The following is a 9840-nucleotide window of genomic DNA, read 5'->3' on the forward strand; positions in this document are numbered from 1 at the left end:
AACAGAAAATAACTAAAAAGAATAGAGTGGAGTGATAGGTGTCTTGACGGGATGCTGATTGCTGGTGTAACGCTGAAATGCATTATGATGATGTAATGTTGGCATGTAGTGTGAGGGTGAAATGGACAGATGTGCGGATGTGAAATCCTGGATGTGGCGTAGTGGTGGAATACGCCTGCGCAGTAATGGGATGACTTATTGTATCAATGGCGGGCAATAGTCCCAGAATGCCCTGCGTCGCTAAAACCTCTCTATCTGGGCGGAGGCTTTCCGCAGAGGGACAAAGGCGGTGGCAGGAGCAGAGGCAGCGGCAGAGAAGGTGAGATCGGGCCGGTAGCTGAGGTTTCCACTGAAAAAGTAAGGGGTCTTTATCAGGCCGCGGCTCTGAATCCGACGTTACACTCACTGAGGGAGGCCGAGACTTTGTTTTGGCGCCCCTTTCAGACATGGAGAAGTCGGTTGTGTAAAAGTGGAGTCCGAGGTTTCGGCCAGGCCTTCGGGAGATCGACACAGAACTGCTGGACCTGGGACCAGTTACCCCAGAGTGGGGTATCTGCCTCAGAGTGGGCAGTGTGAGAAGGAGTTTCTCCATGCTGGGTTAACTGAGGGTCATTTACCCCAGTGGGGTATCTGAAGGATATTTACCCCAGAGCAGGATATTTGAGGGAGATTTACCCCAGAGTGGGCTATCTGAGGGAGATTTACCCCAGAGTGGGCTATCTGGGGGAGATTTACCCCAGAGTGGGCTATCTGGGGGAGATTTACCCCAGAGTGGGCTATCTGGGGGAGATTTACCCCAGAGTGGGCTATCTGGGGGAGATTTACCCCAGAGTGGGCTATCTGGGGGAGATTTACCCCAGAGTGGGCTATCTGGGGGAGATTTACCCCAGAGTGGGCTATCTGGGGGAGATTTACCCCAGAGTGGGCTATCTGGGGGAGATTTACCCCAGAGTGGGCTATCTGGGGGAGATTTACCCCAGAGTGGGCTATCTGGGGGAGATTTACCCCAGAGTGGGCTATCTGGGGGAGGTTTACCCCAGAGTGGGCTATCTGGGGGAGGTTTACCCCAGAGTGGGCTATCTGGGGGAGATTTACCCCAGAGTGGGCTATCTGGGGGAGATTTACCCCAGAGTGGGCTATCTGGGGGAGATTTACCCCAGAGTGGGCTATCTGGGGGAGATTTACCCCAGAGTGGGCTATCTGGGGGAGATTTACCCCAGAGTGGGCTATCTGGGGGAGGTTTACCCCAGAGTGGGCTATCTGGGGGAGGTTTACCCCAGAGTGGGCTATCTGGGGGAGGTTTAGCCCCCGAGTGGATTATCTGGGGGAGGTTTAGCCCCCGAGTGGATTATCTGAGGGAGGTTTAGCCCCCGAGTGGATTATCTGAGGGAGGTTTAGCCCCCGAGTGGATTATCTGAGGGAGGTTTAGCCCCCGAGTGGATTATCTGAGGGAGGTGTAGCCCCAAGTGGGATGTCTGGGGGAGGTTTAGCCTAAAATAGTGAATTTGAGGCATAATGGGATGTTTGCTGATGACTGCAAACCACTGAATATTTAACAAGATGGACTAAATAGACTTCTTGGAGTTATAGGTGTTGAAGGATATGGGGAGAGAGAGCAGGAGTGTGGTGCTGAGCTAGCGGATCAGCTGTGATCATGCTGAATGATGGAATGGACTGAATGGGGCTGACTAGCCTATTCTTGCTTCTATTTTATATGACTATGTGAAGTGACTAGATCCCTTTGTCTGTCAACATCATGTATAAATGTCATATATAAATCATCATATATATATATATATATATATATATATATATATATATATATATATAAAAATATGATGTCGCACTGACTTTGATGGTATTCTAGAAATTGATTCATATTGTCTATGATTGCAGTTAATTTTAAATGTAACTTGTAGCACAACATTAGTCAATTCTTTTCAGTAATTGTGCTGAGTAGTGATTTACTTATTATCACCTTTTTTTTGCTCTCTCAGTGCATTTTCACTGGCTCTCACGTTATCAAATAGGTCATTCTTTTTGAACGTCCTGGTGAAGTGGAGATGAATGTGCAGACATGCGACGTTTCCCCGCTGGGAGAATGTGGATCGCCTTCACAGGGTCAGGCTCCTTCAGACCCCCAGAAGCAAAACCGGTACCGGTGTTCAGTGTGTGGAAAGGGATTTACTTACCCGTCCCATTTGGAGGTGCATTTCCGGGTTCATACTGGGGAGAGGCCATTTGAATGTCCTGTGTGTCAGAAGGGATTTTTCAAAGTTACTTACCTAACACGACACCAGCGCATTCATACAGGCGATAAGCCGTTTCAGTGCAGTTTGTGTGACAAGCGATTTTACCGGTCCTTTGAAGTAACAAGGCATCAGCGGACACACGGTGGAGAGAAACCATTTGAATGTCATGTGTGTAAAAGGCGATTTTATACATCTGGTAACATGGTGCAGCATTTGCGAGTTCATACCGGAGAGAAACCCTTTCAGTGTACTCTCTGTAAAATGCGATTCTCCAGATCCAGCAACTTGATTGAGCATCTGCGCACACACACCACTGAGAAACCCTTTGAATGTGCCTTGTGCAAAAAATTGTTTCGAAACTCTGGTGGACTTGCAAAACACCAGTATTTGCATAGTGGCTTGAAACCGTTTCAGTGTCAGGTATGTGGAAAGGGCTTTGTGCAACAGACTCATTTGATCAAGCATCAAAGTTCTCATAATCAAGAAAAGATCTGAAACCAATGGCACACGGAAAGGAAATGCGTAGTTAACACACATCGTATATTAATATTCATTGGCGTACAAAAAAAGGCTGACTGACCTGAATGAAGTTGGAAAGACACAGGCATTGAAGTGCATGTGCATATACAGATGAACACACAAATTGGATAAAGACTAATGCACTTATAGCACGCATTGATATTGTCACAAAGACATACGCAGCATTTAAAATTATGGGGAAGGGTTGGACTTGGGGGAATTTGATTTGACTGGGAGGTACATTCGGGAATATTGCAGAATGTAGAGAAGGCCATTCTGCTGTTTGTGTGCCAGGTCTTTGGTCGTTCCATCCAATCAGTCTCTGCACATTGTTAGCCAGATCTTTCCCCCATTATTTTATGCTTCTTTGAGAAGGACAATCTTGTTAGTATTTTTGATTTGCATTTTAGGATTTTAAAGCTATGCAGTTTAACCTTACTAGTCGATATAGGGATTATATCAATGATATGCGTGTGTTGCAGCTGAAGCTAGCATTTATTGTTCATCCTAGTTGCCTTGAAGGTGGTGGTGGACCCACCATCTTTCAGTCCTAGTTCTGTTTTCATTAGTTTTATTAGACCACTTCAGAGGAGAATTGAAGTTCAGTCATATTTCTGAAGTCATTTGGGCTATATTGGAAATTATAGTTATGAACCTGGGTGATATTTTTGCATCATCGTTAGCCATGGGTGAGGTCCTGGAAGACTGTAGGGTAGCAAATGGTGCCATTATTCAAGAAGGGCTGCAAAGAAAATCCTGGGAACTATAGACCAGTAAGCATATTATCTGTGTGGGTAAGTTACTCAATATACATGCATTTGTTAGATTAGGAGTAGTCAGCATGGTTTTGTAAGTAGGAGATCATGTCTCTCAAATGTGTTAGAGTTCTTCGATGAAGTAACCAGGAAGGTTGTCGAGGGCTGGGCAGTAAGGGTAGTCTATATGGAGTCAAAAAGTGTGGTGCAGGAAAAACGCAGCAGGTCAGGAAACATCCGATGAGCAAGAGAGTCAATGTTTCAGGCATAAGCCCTTCATCAGGAATGTCCTGCTCCTGGGACACTGCCTGACCTGTTGTGCTTTTCCAGTGCCACACTTTTTGACTGACTCTCCAGCATCTGCAGTCCTCACTTTCTGCTGGTAGACTGTATAGATTTCAATAAGGCCTTTGATAAGTTCAACATGGTATGCTGCTGTGGAAGGTGAGATCATAGTGAATCTGTGGCGAGCTGGCAAATTGAACACCAACTTGGCTTAATGGTAGGAAGCAGAGGGTAGTAGTGGAAGGATACTTGTAGGACTGCAGGCCTGTGCTGAGCCCATTATTTTTTTTTATCAATATTTATGGTTTGGATGAGAATGTGCAAGGCACGATTAGTAAGTTTGCTGATGACACTAAAATAAGCAGTATTGTGGGCAATGAGGAAGGTTATCAGAAATTGCAGCAGGACTTTGATCAGCTGGGGAAGTGGGCAGAGAAATGGCAAATGGAGTTTAATGTAGGTAAGTGTGAGGTCTTGCATTTTGGAAAGTCAAATCAAGGTAGGAGTTTCATGGTGAACTGTAGGGCCTTAAGGAATGTAGTGGAACAGAGGGACCATGGAGTTGAGGTTCACAGTTCTCTGAAATGGGAATCACAGGTAGACAAGGCAGTGAAGAAGGCTTTTGGCACATTGACCATCATCAGTCAGGGCATTGAGTGTAGAAGTTGGGAAGATATGTTGCAGTTATACAAGACAATGGTGAGGTTGCATTTGGAGTATTGTATTTAGTTTTGGTCACCTTGCAATAGGAAGGATGTTATTAAACAGGAAAGAGTGCAGAAGAGATTTACATGGATGTTGCCTTGACTCGATTGTCTCAGTTATTGGGAGAGGTTGGACAAGCTAGGACTTTTTTTCTTTAGAGCTTAGGAGACTGAGGGGGGGATGTTGTAGAGGTCTAGAAGGTGTCCACTCACCGTGGACACAGCCTTAAAATTAGAGGGGGTCAATTCAGAACAGAAATGCGGAGACATTTCTTCAGCCAGAGAGTGGTGGGCCTGTAGAATTCATTGCCGCAGAGTGCAGTGGAGGCCGGGACGCTAAATGTCTTCAAGGCAGAGATTGATAGATTCTTGATGTCTCGAGGAATTAAGGGCTATGGGGAGAATGCGGATAAGTGGAGTTGAAATGCCCACCGGCCAAGATTGAATGGCGGAGTGGACTCGATGGGCCGAATGGCTTTACTTCCACTCCTATGTCTTATGGTCTTATAGAAGATTGTGAGAGGCATGGAGAGAGTAAATGCACTCAGTCGACCAAGATTTTTGGAATTGAGGACAACTGGGCATCAGTTTAAGTTTAGAGGGGAAAGAAGAAAAGGGAACGTGAGAGACAACTTTTTACACAGAGGGTGGTATGCAGATGGAATGCGGAAGTGTTTGAGGTGGATACATTTAAAAGGTATTTGGACAAATACATGGATAGGAAAGATTTAGAAGGACATGGACCAAGTGCAGGGAAATGGGGTTAGCATGAATGGATATTTTGGTCAGCATGAATAAGGGCCTGTCTCCCTGCTGTAGGACTCCAACCAGCTGGCTTTTATAAATGACAGTCCAGTAGCTTAATGCTCTCAATTATTGATGCCGATTTGTAATGAAGGTGCTAAAGCACAGTTAATGTTACTGTGACCTCTGAGTCAAAAAGATTATGCAATCAATTTCTATTCCAGACCAGATAGTCCTTACAAAAGAGTCATAGAGGTGTACAGCATGGAGACAGACCCTTCACTCAAATTTGTCCATGCTTCCCAAATATTCTAACCTAATCTAGTCCCATTTGCCAGCATTTGGCCCATATCCCTCCAAACCCTTCCTATTCAATAACCCATCTAGATGCCTTTTAAATGTTGCAATTGTACCAGCCTCCACCACTTCCTCTGGCAGCTTATTCCATACACGTACCACCCTCTACATGAAAAAGTTGCCCCTTAGGTCCCTTTTGTACCTTTCCCCTCTTATCCTAAACCTATGCCATCTAGTTCTGGACTCCCCATGCCAGGGAGTATACTTTGTCTGTTTTTCCTATCCATGTCCCTCATGATTTCACAAACCTCTATAAGGTCACCTCAGCCTCCGACACTTCAGGGAAAACAGCTCCAGCCTGTTCTACCTCTCCCTATAGCTCAAATCCTCTAACCCTGTCAATATCCTTGTAAATCTTTTCTGAACCCTTTCAAGTTTGACAACATCCTTCCGATAGGAAGGAGACCAGAATTGCACACAATATTCCAACAGTGGCATAATCAACATCCTGTACAGCTGCAACATGACCTCCCAACTCCCGTACTCCATATGCTGACCAATAAAGGAAAGCATACCAAACGTCTTCTTTACTATACAGTCGACCTGCGACTCTACTTTCAAGGAGCTATGAACCTGCACTCCATGGTGTCTTTGTTCAGTAACACTTCCATTAAGTGTACAAGTCCTGCTAAGATTTGCTTTTCTAAAATGCAGCACCTCACATTTATCTCAATTAAACTAAATATGCCTCCTATGTTCACATCCAAGTCATTTAAATAAATGACGAAAAGTAGTTGATCCAGCACTGATCCTTGTGGCACTCTACTAGTCACAGGCCACCAGTCTGAAAAGCAACCCTCCACCTGCACCTCTGTCTTCTGCCTTCGAGCCAGTTCTGTATCCAGATGGCTAATTCTCTTTGTATTCCATGCAATGTAACCTTGCTAACCAGTCTCCCAAGGGAAACCTTGCCAAACATCTTACTGAAGCCCTTATAGATCCCCTTACTGGGATTGTATTATAGACCCCCTAATAGTCGGTGGGAAATTAAACTTTCCAAACGTAGACTGGGACTGCCGTAGTGTTAAGGGTTTAGATGGAAAGTTTTTTTTTAAGTGTGTACAAGAAAATTTTCTGATTCAGTATGTGGATGCACCTACTAGAGAAGGTGCAAAACGTGACCTACTCTTGGGAAATAAGGCAGGGCAGGTGCCTGAGGTGTCAGTGGGGAGCACTTTGGGGCCAGCGACCATAATTCTATTAGTTTAAAATAGTGATGGAAAAGGATAGACGAGATCTAAAAGTTGATGTTCTAAATTGGAGAAAGGCCAATTTTGACAGTATTAGGCAAGAACTTTCAAAAGCTGGTTGGGGGCAGATGTTTGCAGGTAAAGGGACAGCTGGAAAATGGAAGCCTTCAGAAATGAGAAAATGAGTCCAAAGACAGTACATTCCTGTTAGGGTAAAAGGAAAGGCTGGTAGGTGTAGGGAATGCTGGATGATGAGAGAAATTGAGGGTTTGGTTAAGAAAAAGAAGGAAGCCTATGTTGCAGGATAACCCATGTTTTGATATGCCTGCTTGGATTAATGACCTTATTTGAAGAAGTGGCTTGCAGGGGAATAATCTCTGATAAACATTGACCAAGACACCAACTGGTCATTATTAATAAACCAGATTAACTGTTTGTGGTTGTTTTCTCTACCTAAGTTGGCTGTCCATTCCCTTGATTACAGTTTTTCAACAACACTAATTAGTTTTGAACTGGTTTCGGATATTCTGAACTTATAAAAGGCAAACTTCCAGACTGAAGTGGGATTTAAGTTCTCAGATTGCAGATGTGAGATTTGAACTCGAAATTTCCTGGATTGCTAGTCCAGGAAGACGACTACATCACATTTACATTAATCAACTGTACAGTTATGTCATCAACAGGAAATGTGTTTTGTTTGTTTCTGGCCATCTGTCACAATTCAGCACAAGGCAAATTTCTTAAGTTTTCCTTTGTTCAATAAAACTTCAATCAGAAAGGCAAACTTTGGCGATTAACAGAAATTTCAACAGTGCTGCATATTGACTATAACTTTTGACAAATATTATCAACCAAAGCAGACAACAGAAAGAATAACCAAACATTTGTCTTTAGTTATTAAAAATCAGAGACTTAATTTTTATTTAATTGTAATTAAACTTTGTAAGCTGCATGTTCACCTGAATCACCAGGAACACTATACAAATTATCTAACATAAGTTGCTTTCTGCGTGTACTCTAAAATACATTAGTTATATATACACATATATAATATATATATATATATTAATCTGTACTACTATTTTTAAACCTGTATGAAGAAAAGAAAGTTGTCATGTGGAATGTGCCTCCCTCCCCGAAGTGGGGTGGTTGGTCTTTTGGGGGGGGAGAGGGGGGGTTCGTGCTTCACATGCACTTTCTCTCATCCTTCTGCATCCAACTCCATCCTTCCCAAAACCTATCTTTCTATTTCTTTGTATGTTTAACTAGATTTCTCATAAATGCATTATGTAATTCTACTCAATTATTCCTTTTAGTAGCAAATTTCACATTTTAACCATATTCTGGTTAAAGAAGTTTTCCCTGCGTTTTATATTGGATTTATTAGTGGCTATCTTGTTATTCTGATTGAATAAAAGCAAAGTACTGAAGAAAAGTGGGATTGGATTCAAAACATTAACACTGTTTCTCTCTCCACAGATATTGCCAGAGCTGCAGAGTTTTTCCGACATTTTCTGTTTGTTGTTATTATTATTATTATTATTATTATTATTATTATTATTGACATTTCCTCCACAATTACACTGTTAAACCTTTTCATAATCCTGAAGATCTGACTGTCCTCACTCCTAAATCTATTTCTGATAGAACGCTAGTCTGACCAATCTTTTCTAATACTGTCTCAGACCTGATATCGTCTCAGTTCTGATATCATGCTGATAAATATTTTTTGGCATCCTTCTGTAGCTTAGATTTGACTGGTGCTGGTTCTTTGAACAAGATAACCTTTAGTCGTTCTCTCCTCTGCTTTCTGTTGACCTGCAATTTTTTGTAGTTAGCACTGCTGCCTCACAGCACAAGAGCTCTAAGTTCAGTTCCTGCCCTGGGTAGGTGGCTGTTTGCATATTCTCCCCGTGTCTGCGTGGATTTCCTCTGGGTGCTTGGTTTCCTCCCACAGTCCAAAGTTTGCAGGTTAGGTGGTTTGGCGATACTAAATTACCCATAGTGTCCAGCGATGTGCAGGCTACAATTAGCCATGAGAAATGCAAAGTTACAGGGATTGGGTGGGATGCTGTTTGGAGGGTTAGTGTGGACTTTGTGGGTTGGATGGCCTATTTCTGCACTGGGGATTCTGTGATCTTATGTACAGAGGAACTCCGATTATCCAAATATCAATTACCTGAATTTCGGATTATCCGCAGGGGATCTCAAGGTGTTCATAGAAATATTATGTCAGAGCTGTTTCAGCCCTGATCGCGTCATTTGGTTACAGGTGCAGTGATTAAAAACGAACTCTGCTCACTGAAATACTTCTGTGGACAGTCCAGGCACCATCTCTAAATGACTGACATCTTGCCCTCTTTCTCTCCCCCAACACTTTTTCCCTGGAGTTCTACACAGGGGTGAACCTTAAATGCCCCTTCCTCAGATAGTCTCTCCATCTTGTCCTGTTCAGGGCAGAGGTAGAACCTGTCAAAACATTGCAGTAAAAAGGTGTGTGTGTGTGTGTGTTTTGGTGGGGGTGGGGTGTTGGGGGGGTTCAGCCGGAGTATGGGGGCGTGGACGGGGATGGACGGAGAATGGGGGTGCAGGTTTTGGGGTGGAGTGGGAACGGAGTGGACAGTGTTGAAGGTGAGGGTGGGGTTTGGGGGGTGGGCGGGTGTGGTTGGGGTTTGGGGCTGAGCGGGGTTGGAGGTAGGGTTGAGGGCGGGCAGGAGGTGGGGGCGGGTGGTAGGCCGGGACTCTCGCGGTGTGCTACTGCCTAGTGTCCTGAACGGGAAGCAGACTTCACAGAAAACTCAGAGTTCCAGAGGAAATCAATTAACCGAATAATCAATTATCTGAACGAAATAGTGCCCACCCATCTCGTTCAGATAATCAAGGTTCCTCTGTAATTGATTTTTTTTTGAAAGCTTGTATTGAATCTGCTCCACAGTGCATTTGTAACAACATTCTACTTGATGGCTTTTTGCCATCTCATCTCAGGTTTTGCCAATGGTCTTAAATGTGTGCCCTCTCATTGTGGTTATTTGTG

At 43.8% G+C, this 9840-nt stretch overlaps 1 long non-coding RNA gene across 2 annotated transcripts; it reads left to right on the top strand.

Moving 5' to 3' along the window:
• Positions 1 to 259: 259 nt before the first annotated feature.
• Positions 260 to 7241, top strand: LOC132831390 (uncharacterized). Of its 2 annotated transcripts, none has more exons than XR_009646492.1 (2): positions 260 to 319; positions 1998 to 7241. It is a non-coding gene; the product is annotated as an uncharacterized LOC132831390 (long non-coding RNA). The 2 variants fall into 2 exon arrangements; XR_009646491.1 differs by having other exon boundaries at positions 262 to 319; positions 2031 to 7241.
• Positions 7242 to 9840: the final 2599 nt, after the last annotated feature.

Source organism: Hemiscyllium ocellatum, chromosome 33 (assembly GCF_020745735.1).
Source record: "Hemiscyllium ocellatum isolate sHemOce1 chromosome 33, sHemOce1.pat.X.cur, whole genome shotgun sequence".
Taxonomy (NCBI): domain Eukaryota; kingdom Metazoa; phylum Chordata; class Chondrichthyes; order Orectolobiformes; family Hemiscylliidae; genus Hemiscyllium; species Hemiscyllium ocellatum.